General features: G+C 45.3%; 1 long non-coding RNA gene across 1 annotated transcript; it reads left to right on the forward strand.

Moving 5' to 3' along the window:
* Positions 1-13: 13 nt before the first annotated feature.
* LOC309698640 lies at positions 14-10489 on the forward strand. Its single transcript, XR_014274142.1, has 4 exons — positions 14-63; positions 1971-2116; positions 4877-5007; positions 10367-10489. It is a non-coding gene; the product is annotated as an uncharacterized lncRNA (long non-coding RNA).
* The last annotated feature ends 2733 nt before the right edge of the window (positions 10490-13222 follow it).

Below are 13222 nucleotides of genomic sequence, written 5' to 3' on the forward strand. Positions count from 1 at the left end.
TGGGGGGGAGGAGAAGAAGAAGAAGAAGAGCAGAGAAACAGAAAAGCAGACGTGGAGGAGGAGGTGAGGAATTGATGAAGCAGAAAGCTGGGTTATTCCTGCTGTGAACCTATGTGTCTTTGCTCGGTGTGTGTGTGTGTGTGTGAGTATAAATGGCAGGCTTTGGCAGTAAATGAAACTGTTTATCAGATCAATATGGCCATCATCTCCCAGATGACTGTGGCCTCTGCTGAAGAGCAATCATAAATCACAACCAAATATGGAGGACAGCGATCTATACCTACTGAGTTTGTCGCTGCGTGCCTGCCTGTGTGCACGCGTGTGCACAAGGATGGACGCGGCTCTTTGTTTTTGTCTGTGGTAACTCGTCGGTGACAGTGTTAGTGCGTCCCGTGCGAAACAGTCGTCTTCTTTCTCTCGATGCTCTGGTTGAAGCAGAGATCTGAGATGAAGTAGTCACAAAATGGAGACAGGAGAAACACAGACCACACCTTATGTTATGAGCAAAAGGGAACAAACACGCAAACACACACATCGTGCGACACATCCTTCTCCATAGGGTTAACAGCAGTGCTCTTGCTCTGTCTGATGGCCCCCAGTGCTCTCACTCTGAATAATGTAGCCTCCCGATATCAGTGACAAGAGTCTCGAAACCAAAATAGCATCTTGAGCTCCGATAAATATAGAAGGTAATTAAATCGGCAGCAGGAGAAAGAGGCAGAGAAAAGCCAGGGAAAAGGAAAGGTCTGCTTTATGTGCGAGGGTAAAACTCCCCTCTGCAGGGGATCGCGAGGATCGATTGAACGCCAGCAAAACGCCATTCGTTGTGTGGCCTCATTTTCCTCAAACTCGCTCTGTCGATTTTGTCATTTTCGGGGTAGATTTGCGTGCACGCACACACACGAGATATGGCGGTTGGACTGCGTGTGTTTCAGGGCCTTCAGAGCGCAGTGAGTCAGCACTATTTCAGCGGTTAGTTCTCATGAGACTCGGCTGTATGTGAGCGCCGGCTGCCATCTGCCTCTTGCCACTCTCTCGCCCTTTTTACTGCCTCTACCTGCCCCCCTCCCCCCTGCAAAAATCAGATGTTTGCACTTCATATGAATATGAATCTGGGGATTGATCCTGCGTGTGGCAGAGGAGTGGGGGGGTGAAAGGTTACCGGGGAGGTTTTGGATGTGCTTGTCAGAGCAGCCTGGCCCCCATCTTGACATGATCTCCCTCTGGGAAAGTGTGTGTGTGTACACGCGTCCACTCAGTGACATGTTGTGACAGAAACTGACTGACAAGCTCTTTGCAGCTCAACACCAACCACTGCAGAGAGACTAATGATGACATCTCTCAGGCCGTACACACTGCTTTCTTTTTCTCCCCCTCCATCTCTCACACACACACACACACACTGAAACACTCACACTCACGATGTCTTCCTATCCCTCACTCTCTTTGTCTTGTGTCTCTCTCCCTCGACTACCTCTTCCTCTATCACACGCCCACACAGACAATGGCATCCTGTATATTGTCTCCCTGACGCAAAGGCGCAAACACTCGCACACACACATTCGAATCAACACACACACTCACACACTTAAATTCATGCCCACAGTCATACTAGTCTGCATGACAAGTATTTCTCAAATGCACATCTTCTTTTCTCTTGCATTGTCTCTCTCTCACATGCACACTCTCTCTTTTTCTCTTTCTCACACACACACAGACACACACACAAACGATGCACTACTCTCTCTGTCTTGGAATTTTACATTTTGATGAAGGAGGAAGCACGTCGTCCAATCAGAGCGGGGAGAGACCATCTCGGAGCAGACAGCAGGGAGGTTTGGAGGCAGTCGGCCGGGCCCTCCCTGTCAGCTCTGGCCCCTTACGTCCCCTTGGCTCGGTGCGGCTGGTGGTACGATCCACCAGTGGCTCGATAAGAACCCCCTCCTCTCTGTCTCCCCCTCTTCTGTCAGTGCTAGGGTGTAGCTGCTGATCCCATGGTACAGCAGCGAGAGAGAGAGAGTGAAAGGGAGGAGGAGGAGGGACATCAGGTGTCACAGATCTGCAACCCCAGTTGAAGCTGCATTACCACGACAACCAACTCCGGGGGTGCCTCCAGGTGAGTCTGAGGACACACACACACACACTTTGATACACATGCTGTACACATGAAGTGACTGCACATGCAGGAATGTGTTGAATTGGCAGAGTTACATGCACAGGTGTTCAGCTGCTGATGTGCTCTGGCATGTGTCACTTTTTGGGATGCTGTTAACACAATAGTGGAGCTGAGTGGAGTGTGTGGATTTGTGTGTGTTTGTAGCCATGCCAGAATGTACAGTATATGCGTATATGTGTGTGTGCGTACGTACGCCATCCCTCCCTGTGGTGGTGGGAGACAAAGGGTCCCCTCTGTCTGGCGCTGTAGCACCACTGCTCACACCTCCGCCAATGGGTGGGAAAGTTCTCCCTGTCAGCAATCATATGTGATCAGAAAAAGCCCCAAAAAAAAGTCAAATAGGATGCCCACCACCACCACCTCCCACCCCATCCTCGTCGAACACTCCTGACTCACGGTGATAGGAGGACACGGTCACAGCAGATGATCAGCCGGTCGGTGGGGGTGGGGGTGCGCTCTGAGGACACGGAGGCTGAGAGGAAGGGGGAGGGAGGGTGGTTGGCGGTCATGACACTACTGTAATGTGTAATAGACGTACAGAACGGGGTTAAAATCTGTGTGTCCGGGCTGGGGGGGGGGGGGGGGGCAGTGGGTTATCAGCCGTTCACATGACTACATGCATGCATGTGACAGAGTTCGAGCAGGCAGGGAAAAAATAGAACAGAGAGAGAGATGAGGAACATAAATGTGCCAATCCGTTACTGACCGATGATCCCAGACAAAGGGGCGTTGGATCATATGTGCAGTCTCGTGTCGTGGGTGGATGTGTGGGTGGGGGTGATGGGGGTTGGGTCCGTACATTGAATGGTATACGCTCCATAAACACCTGCAAACTGTAACGCGTGAGCGCCACGTATGAGTATGGTGTTGTTCGTCTCCCGAAGATCACACGTGTGAGTTGCATTGCGCCGCTGTGCGCGTGGTCCTCTCTGACACCCTCGTTCAACCCGTCCCATTTGACAGCCGGTCGTCATCCCACCCTAACCCTCCGCCGTCTTGCAGCAGCAGCGGCACCAGCAGCAGAGCCTCCCTCTAACAAGGCTGTGAACTGGTTCAACCCCGTCCATATGACACTAAATTATCAATCCTCTCTTTGTGTCAGCTACTGTAATAGATGTTCTCATATCCTTAGGTGGCCTTTGTTAAATTCTGCCCATGTGACTGCAGATCTTTGTAGAGGGAGTGCAGTCTGGGGAAGTTTATAGTCCTCTTGATTAGCATTTTATGGGCTTTTATTTTAAAAAGGGGGGGAATGCTGTATCAGACAGTTGGACGCTTGAATTAATGAAGGTTTTTGCATTCAGAATGACCCGTTTACTTTGGACAAAAATATCTCTTACGTAAGAAGAGACTATTCCATCTTTTTCCCACATCAGGTTTGTGGTGGATCGCGCAGTGTGGGTGAGACAAGAAAGTTAAGGGTCTACGAGGGTGGAAGAACCGGGCTCAGACCCGTGACACACAAGTGCACGGGACCCATATTCTGAACACAAGGAACGATGCATCGAAGTCAAACAGATGGAGGTTTATTAATTGCATGACAGGTGTGGGCTGTCACTCAGTGCTATTCTATACATCGTAAGATCTGAGTCATCCATATCCTCCCCAAAAAATGAAGCTTTCGGTGTCCAAACTGCACAGTCTGCGAGGGAAAATGGTGGTGACAAGAACGAGCTGTACGTTTCTCTTTCAGTGTCCTTTTCTTCTCTCTCCCTCCTTTCAATTTATTCCATTTCTCACTCTTCCATTTCCTCTTTTCTCCGAGCTCATATGCACACACTCATTCCCCCTCCTCCTCCTCCTCATCCTCCATATGTGAGCACTGACAAGCTGTAGGGCGTGCCCCCTCCCCACACACACACACACACACACACACACACACACCCAACACCGTAATGTACGTTTACAGCGAGCCATGCAGCGTACATACATCCACGCCATGTGGAGTTCACACACGGCTGCACACTCAACTGACACGCCGGCCGTCATACGTGTCGTGGGTTTCCACTGAGAGGCCCCCCACGCAGAGACACACTTCAAAAAAGACGTCGAAGACCCACAATTAAGGCGTCCTCTTATATATTTTGGATAATATGAGGTAAGTGGCACAGCGCGGTTTGTTCGTGTGACGGCTGGAACGCTGCAAAATGACGGCGTAAGCAACAATTACCCTAATTGAAGATTCCAGAACAGTCCTGCAAAATGGCTGCCGAGCCGGCATGTCGTCTGTGATGGCCGACAAGAGTGTGTAGGTTTGAGGCGTGTATAGCTGCGTGTGTGTATTTGTCTGTCTGTATGCCTGATTGTATATAAATGTGTGTGTGTGTGCGATAAGTCTATATGAGAGTAATCCTGCGTTTGCTTTTTTTTTTTTTTCGTTTGCTTTGTGTCAGGGGAAGTCTCCGCTCGCCGGAGAGCTCTGCTAATCCATAATTACCCACCTCAGTATACCTAGACTGTAGGAGCCATTATGTCAAACCATCTTACTGTAACAGTTGATGATTATGTTTCCTGGCTTTGGTAAAAAAGCGCAGACGTTTAGCTTTGAGAAGAAGACTCAACATCTCCGTTTTTTTATTTTTATTTTTTTGGCTTTCGGCTTCACGGCGGCCATCTTCAAAACATCTGCGTTATCACAAGATCGCCATTAAGGTGCTGAATGTGTTCTGCCGAAAAGCTGACTTTGTTGTTTCTTTACAGCTCTCTGCCTTGGCCAGTCCAGGACCCAAATGCACGGCCAGCACCACGTCCAGCTACCCACCCACCCATCCATCCGCCCAAACAGCCAGCCCAGCCCTGCGCAGAACTGGCAACTCGCAGGAGTCATCAGGGTTAGTGCTCCATTGGCACGCCTCCGTGCCAAAATCATATCGTAAACCTATAGATCTGCACTTAAACCCAAAGGCCAGACAATCAGATAATATGGAGGAAAAGCCGAAGCGGGTGAATGAACAAAGAGCCGCTAATAAAACAAGGCTGCTTCTCGCAGTCACAATCCGAGCGACGAAAAGCGGCGTATCCTTGTCATCTTAAGGGGGGTGGGGGTTTACTGACGGCCATTTTGTTTGTTGACATCCTCGGATCTCTTCATGCGTTTACACAAAGAGCACAGAGTTCATTTTCCTCATCAGTTCTCTTCTGACAGCAGCTCGATACATTATCTAAGAAAGAGCAGCTTCCAGAGGTGGCTGCCTGCTTAAGTACACACGCACACATGTAGTCGCACACGCTTTTGTACAGAGATAAGCAGCATTCTTTCATTTACATACCCACTTTTTTCTGCTCTTATTAGCCTACACACACACACACACACACACACACAGATTATAAGCATCACTGGATTAAGCTAAAGCTGTGCCGTTTTGCTAATAATTCAAATACTGCAAGTGCTCGCCTTTTCTGCAGTTCATCAGGGAGACGCTCTAAAAAGACAAAGCTGAACTAAATGACTACCAGCGCTCGGGCCTTATCGCGACTGTGTGGGTGTGCGGCTTGTGTGCTCATGTGTAAGAGAGAGCGACGGCGTGTGTGCGCGTGCGCACGCCAAAGGTCGGGCGTACACATATAGATCTCTGCCGCCGCTTCCAGTGCATTTGTCAAGCGATGGCATGGACACAACGTCCTGTCGAATAGCGGCGAGGAAAGACGGAGACGAGTAACGCGCCGCCGTACGTTCACACGAGACGGGCCTGCTGATGGGGTGTGTCTGTGGATGTGTATGTATAGGTGTGTGTGACATAAAGAGAGTATGCGTGTGAACGTGAGATACCTCTGCTATCTGCTATTGATTGAGTGTATAATTGTCTCCCCTACGCTCTCGCTGCCAACTACTGTAATATCAATACAAAGGAGCCATTAGCTTAATGCCTATAAATACAATAGAGGCTCCAGGGGAGAAAAAAAAGGCAGCTTGGCTTTAAAAAAAAAAAAAATAGAAGAATTTAAGAAAACGTCGAATATGATCTCTGAAATTACCTTCTACTCTTAATGGGGACCAGATAACCGTAAACGCACCGTGTTGTTTTCTAAATGAGACAAACGCACATCCTGCGATATTTTATCCGTCATAATATCTGATAATTATACGTGCTGTTACAGAGCAGTACAAGTAGAGACTCACTTAAAAGAGCTTCTGGTTTTCGGTGCTAACCTAAGGACAATTTAAAAATCGGGCCATACAAGAGGTAAAGTTAAAGAGGCCGAAGTAAAGACATAATCTTGTTTTCTTAAACTGTTTGAATGGAATTATATGGATGCTCACTTTGGACTAAAAGGTAATATGAGGACATGAGTGTGTGTGTGTGTGTACCTGTGTTTGGCAGACGGCCTTTCAGACCTGAGTAAAAAGGAAATGGATGCTTGGCAAATGCTCAGCCAGCATCTTTATCGCTGCTGCTCTCAGAGCTGACCACCACAGCTCCTTAATAACAGACACACAAAACACAGAGTCACGTCTATTTATACTCGCAATAACACCTCGCAGCCTGTCAGTACCTTTCTAGAGATAATATATAAGATGTGCCGCCATACAGCGGACCGCTCGGCTCCATTAACGCAGACAGTTATCATCTGATTTAAAGAGGAAGAGGAAGGAAACGGGAAACTAAAGAAATCATCATTGTGACCATTTTTTTCTTCGTTTTCCCCAGCGTGTGATGATTTGCTAAAAAAAATAAATAAATAAAGAGGAGGAGAGTTTGACAGAAGTGGGTATTGCGGTTAATAATGTGGGTCTAAAATGCAGAGAGGGGAGGATGTTCTCCACAGCAAAGCTTTTTGCCTCCCTGGCTTCCTTCCCAAGACAACAGACATCGTCATTTTCCAACTCAATTTACAGACGCATTAGGAGATGCTGAGACGCGCCCAACTCTCTCAAATGCAATCAGCCCGCCTGTGTGTTTTAAGAGGAAATTGAGGGTGCCTTCTTTATCGACTCCTTTTTGACTTCTCCTCTCGTCTTCTGGAGACTTGCTGTTTTTCTTTTTCTGCATGCAGACTTTATTCACAGCCAACCTTTCCTAATTCGACTTCCTTTTACATGAAAATCTGAGCACGTGTGTGCTGAAACCATTCTGTCAAAGCTTTAGATGTAGTCATTATTTATGCTGTGGTAGGTTCAAAATATCACTGCTCTTTAGATTTCAAAAAATCAGGTCTGTCTTTAGCTGCTTGGTTAATGTTCATTCATCTGAGCACGTTTTGCAAATTTTTGATTATTTTTAGGTGCCGAAGAACAACAAAGCCCTTTAAGTCCTAAGATTTAAGGCCTCACGTCTCCTGAAAAGAGGTTTTTCAATCAATCTCACAGTTTTATTTCAGTTAATGTTATTTCTAAGCTTCTTTTTTTTTTACAAAGGGCCCATCTAAAATTAAATGCAGGGCTAAATGTTAAATGCAGCCCACCACATACTTACTTAATTACCAAAAATAAGCTAGTTTGACAGTTTTGTTTCTGTTGATCTCAGATCCTGATATAAATAAAGAAGCACTCTTTAAACCTGGCTTCGTGAAACCAGCAGATTCTCTCTGTCTCTGTAATTGATTTCACACGTTTAAGCTTCGCAGTAGTTTTGTGAGTGTGCTTAGTGGAGACACTCAGAGCAAAGTCCACTCTATCCACGTAGTTCCAGTTGCAATGCCTACAATCCTGCAACGTGCAACATCCTGTTTGACCCTTAGCTAAACATATGACTAATTGCGAGCTCAAGGTAATAAAAAAAAAAGCAAAAAACTGAAGAGGCAGGAGCAGACAAAGGAGGAGGGCCGGCAGCGGCAGAAATCAGAGGAAGAGATGGAGAAAGCGGCGGTTGAAAGAGAAGAAAGAGACACGTTTGAATAGATCTGCCATTACGCCGCCTTATCTTTCGGTTCCTGCGTTCTCGCACAAATGTCACAGATCATTCAGCCTCTTTTTTCACCCTCCATTTCTCGCAGCATCACCCCATTTCTTGTACCAGCTGTTCACTCATCTGTTTCACTTTTGATCTGCTCATTTTTGCATCACACTCTTTCTCTCTGCCTCCTTAACAATTTTTTTCCTCCCTCTCTTATAAGCCTTAAACACTCACTTTTCTTCAATAAGCACTTCTCCTGAATCGCCCTCTGAGAACTCGCTCACATGTATAGCGCCAATATTGATTATTTCTCACTCGGCGAGCACACAATTATTCGTATATGCTGTTAAATGGCTTTTTTTTTTTTTTTTTGTCTGCCGAGCAGCTGTGTAGATCCATAGTGCTCAGGTGGAGGTGGGGAAGTGAGGAGGAGGGGTAGTGGAGGGGGGGTCTCTCTCTCCTAGCTTGTGGACGTTATCTTGAAACGAGGGGCTGGCTGCCATAGCAACCATATGATGAAGCAGGCAGGGCTATTTAAAGGAATTCAGCTGCTGCTCGCGTTCCCGTCAGCTTCAAACCGGTCCAGCGAAAGACAAAGAAATAGATCCCCGTCTTTCCGAGCCCTCCGATCTAATGGCTCGGTGACAAAATGGAGAAAATGTGACAAAGGGAACGTCTAAATGTAGACGTACTCCCCTTAAACAACTTACAATACGTACAATACTGAAATATTCTGTTTTGTTTGGTTTTTTGTTGTTGTCTACAACTCCTCAGGATGTATTCTCCAAGCACCATTTGAAGTGTTTTTAATAAATCAGCTTTAATCGCAGCCTTCCCGGCAAATCTCGCATCCAGCTTCTAACTGCAAAAAAACGAATGCACTTCCTGTTTTCTGTTAAAATATAAAATGTAGTTAAAGCTTGATGTTTGTGGCATTTTCTTTATTTTACATTGATGTGTATATGCTTGAATTATCTGCAGAAGGGGCCACTGTACTGTGTAATGTCTCAAATTATTCATGACAAATAAACCCATACTTTTCCTCCAGAGAGGTATTTCTCAGTGGACAGCAGCAGCACACGAGGAAACAAGTGCGAGACGAAGAACAACTGCTGTGCACACACACACACACACACACAGGAAAGCAGAGAGCGCGCACAAAGGGAACACACTCCTCGTACACCGCTTTCTCTGTCAGTATAGTCATTTGAAGATGCAGACTTGAAGGAAAGCGTACATATATTGGAAATTGGATTTTAGCTTAGCCTCCCATGTGTCGCAACATTTAACTGATGAATGAGAGGCAGTGCTTTATTTTTCTTTTACTTCTCCATCTCAGCTTTACACCAAATAAGCCCCCACAGGAAGCTGTTATGAGCACAGTATTCAGGATATAAAAGTTAGTTTTCCCAAGTCAGCAAATTAAGGCAGAGATCAAATAAGCTGCAGCAGCCTGGGCGATCCAGGAGTGAAACAGTGATGTTTATTAATCAAGGGGGAGGAGTCCAGACAGCACTTCATTTTTGACCTTAATTGTAGGTATTTGTGTGACGTTTACACAGTTTCCTAAACTGTTAATGGTTTAATTAAGAAAATAATGGGAAGGTTAATTTATATTAAACATGACAGCTAGTTGCAGACTTACTTTAATGGGTCTGTTCCAGAACAAATTAGCATCAGCTAGAAAAGTGAAAACGTTTAACACTTTGGAGGAATCAGACTCGCTGGTTTGGGATCACTGGGTGGATAGGTGATTCTTCCTCTCTCATTAATGTTCTTTTATCATGCTGATATTCACCACCATTTTAATTTGAAGTGCACAATAACGGATAAAACCACTGGTGTTCTTTATCACTGAGTCGAGCCCAGCGTGCTGTTCCAAAGCCTGTGAGAGCAGTCAGGAAGATTTAAAGTGCTTCATAGAAGCAAAATTATGAGTGACCTCTCTCGTAACACTCCCTCCGCTCGTAATACTCGCTCCGCTCTTCACTCTGCTCTTTATCTCACTCTAATCCCAACTCATTTCATATGCTAAGTAAAAGCTTATATCCCCTCTTCACTGTACGTACACACACGCACTTCATCGCTGTGGCGTGATTATAAAATTTGCATAGAGGATGTTTTCGGAGCTGTGGAGAGCTAAAGCGGGGGTTGTGGGTGGTCTAATGTCTGGCAGGTGTAGAGAGGTGGGACAGAGACTCCCAGAATCTCGCTCACGTCTGGATTTACGATAACCCAACAAGAGGAACCCAGAGAAAGTTCCCTCGTGTCTCGGCGTCTCTCTCTCTGCTCGCCTCAGATGGTTTCCTCGGATTCTAATTTGCATCTTCTTCTTCCTTTTTTTCTTTTTTCACAGCTGCCACAGATGTAGCGAAGATTAGGAGAGAGAAGAAGAGGCATAGCTGACTCTGTGCACCCAGGGAGGATGCAATGAGGTGGAACTGCCTCTCAGTTTCCCACTGGAAAAAAAAACTTTACCCATCAGAGCGCCATCTGCTGACACGGACACGGTGGGGCGGGACAGCTGGTGTTGTGAATCAGGCCGCCACAGTCCAGGGACCGGCTACTTCCCAACACCAGGGTCTCACCATCACCCCTCACATCTCATTCTGCGTGTATTTGTCAGCTAATGTTCTAGTTTGGTTGTTGTTGTAGTCTCTTACATTCGTTCATGTTGTTACTTGTTTGTTTTTTGTAAAAACTACTTCTCACTTGACTGAAAGTAAAATTGCCTGTGTTGTAAATTACACACTATAATACCTGAAAAAATACAACAAAAAACCCAGTTGAAGTGCCATTGTGAGAGTAAATCTTCCAAAAAATATGGAAAAAATGAGACTATAAATTATCTGTCGTTTTAGTAGGGTAATTAAATAAAGTCGTCAAAATATTTCTGAGAACATTTGTCAGTTTTTTTGTTGTTGTCCCAATTATAATTTGTAATAAAATGTCAGAGTTGCCAATACTCCTCACTAGTTCCATCCATATTAAATAGGAATCAAACAGTAATGGGATCCCACAGGGCTCTATTTTGGGGCCTTTATATTTGACTTTTTGACCTGTCCAGGTTGTACCCTGCCTCACGATCTGAAAGTTTCAGTGATGTAAATAAACTTAATTTATGACTGGACATCTGGACATTTATGGTTTTGTGTGATAAGCCCAAGGAAAGGGCTTACTGTGGTGCCAGCGCTCTTGAACTTTAGTGCACACTGACTGAATCACATAAGCCCCAACACATGTGAAACTTAACATTATAAAATGTGATGAATATATGGCACATCAGTTTTACCTCCTTCTTATTAATCTGCATCCATCATTATGCTGCATTCATCTCGTTTCCCCGTTTCAAGAGATGCATGATCTACTTGAAAACTATGCACAAAATACATAGCATACTTTTTTCAGACATCTGCATGAATAGCTGGCACAAGTGTGGTTGATGGAAAGAAGTATATAAAACACCTCTAAAATTAAGCCCCGCTTTCAGGATGCTATAGCCATAATTGGGCATTTTCAGTCAATTCAGAAAAGAACTACGTAGAATGCACTCCACACACACACAGTTTGATGCAGTGCCGGTCTCAGCTTTTTTTAAGCACACCTCTCCCGCCTCACTAAAAAAACGGAAAGAAGACTGTTATCAGTCCAAACGCCACCAGCTGTGTTCTCACCTGCCTCCCCAGCACCGCCCCGTTGAGCCCACTGCACCACTCCACCCCTGCAGCCGAGCCCGGGACCACACCTCCACCACACACTAATATCAAACAATTACAGTTTCGGTTCACTCGCACATCTACACACAGTATTTGCTGCACCACTCTAGTTCATGTCTTAGTTTTAGACCTTGGATAAAAACAGTTTTCTATTTCATCCCATTAATGTACTTATTACACTCACATGAGAATATGCAGCTATATCATCTAAATATGGCCTGAGGGCTGGAATGTGATCCTTGGACTATCTCACTCCAGTCAGTAATATCCTTAAGAGAATTAAAGAACCCTTAAAAATGAAAATGGGAAGGGTTATGCAGGGGAATCTCAAGGTTTATGACTGTTCTAACACTGCACTGCTACTGAACTCTACTCCATCCATCCATCCATCCATCCATCGTCATCCGCTTTGTCCGGGGTCGGGTCGCGGGGGCAGCAGCCTAAGCAAAGAGGCCCAGACCTCCCTCTCCCCAGCCACCTCCTCCAGCTTGTCCGGGGGAATACCAAGGCGTTCCCAGGCCAGCCGAGAGATATAATCTCTCCAGCGTGTCCTGGGTCTGCCCCGGGGCCTCCTCCCGGTGGAACTCTACTCCAGTGACATGTATTTCATCACTCATTCAGGTAGTGGTGCATATCAGACAACCAGCAAAATGCCGGCTAATTTATTTATTATTTACAGTACTGTGCAAAAGTCTCAAGCCACCATTTATTTCTTTATATATTTCTTGGAAATGTGGAAATATGTGAGGTGATTTATTGATATGTGCAAATATAAAAGGAAATACAGTATACAAGGCAAAATCGGAGATTGTACAAATCTAACAAACTTGAAAGTCAATATTTGGTATGACCACCTTCAACACTACCTGAACTCTCTTAGGCAAGCTTGCTCATAATTTATTTAAAGAGTCAAGGAATAGTTCGAGGCTTCTTAGACAATCAAAGCTCTTTGGATGTTGGCTGCCTTTTCTTCCATTCTCTATTAAGATGATCAAGATGATCCCACACTAATGCTGAGATTCAGGCTCTGGGGAGGCCAGTCCATGACTTATAGTGCTCCATTGTGTGTTTTTATATCCAGGTATGCTTCATTGACAGTCTGTTTGGGATCACTGTCATACTGAAAAATAAATCTGCTGCCAAACCATACATTGCAGATGGTATTGCACAGAGATCAATGTCTGATGGTACTTTTCTCTGTTTATAATTTCATCAGTGATTGAAATTATAAACACATATTATATTTTCAACAAGATCCTCATCGTAACTAGCTCATGTAACCCCAAACCAAGACAAAGTTTCCACCATCTTTTACTGATGACTGTAGAAACTCACTGTTGTGTTTCTCTTCTGTCCTCCTATGTACTTACTGATGACCATCCATTCCATTCAGGGTTGCAGATGTGCTAGGGATAGGGTGAAAAGCATGGTATAACCTGAACAGCAACCTGTACATTAGTCTGTACATACAGTGATGTGAACCAAAGAATTTTGGG

Source organism: Aulonocara stuartgranti, assembly GCF_965226115.1.
Source record: "Aulonocara stuartgranti genome assembly, chromosome: 22".
In the NCBI taxonomy this organism is placed as follows: domain Eukaryota; kingdom Metazoa; phylum Chordata; class Actinopteri; order Cichliformes; family Cichlidae; genus Aulonocara; species Aulonocara stuartgranti.